This window comes from Camelina sativa, chromosome 9 (genome assembly GCF_000633955.1).
Source record: "Camelina sativa cultivar DH55 chromosome 9, Cs, whole genome shotgun sequence".
Taxonomy (NCBI): Eukaryota; Viridiplantae; Streptophyta; class Magnoliopsida; order Brassicales; family Brassicaceae; genus Camelina; species Camelina sativa.
This window is the reverse complement of record NC_025693.1, coordinates 34,233,322-34,233,641: the sequence shown is the minus strand read 5'-3', so window position 1 is coordinate 34,233,641 and position 320 is coordinate 34,233,322.

Below are 320 nucleotides of genomic sequence, written 5' to 3'. Positions count from 1 at the left end.
CTTCTTGTTCTTGAACTACTCTTCTTTGCTTATGTCTCAAACCCTTTCGTAGCATGTGGATGTTGTCAATAGGCCTTTGAAGACTGTCTTTGCGTTTTGACCTTGTGTGCATCAACAAACTCGAGTCAAGACTCGAACAGGTACACGGTCGAGCGCAGGCTCGAGTGGGTGGTCGAGTCGATTGGGAAATGATGGCTATTTGGATCCGGCTTCTGACTCGATCAGGTGCTCGATCACTACACGGTCGAGTGGTGGTCGAGTGGGTGGTCGAGTGGGTACCTGAAACTCAAGACAGCCAAGCAAAAGAAGATTCAAGTTCA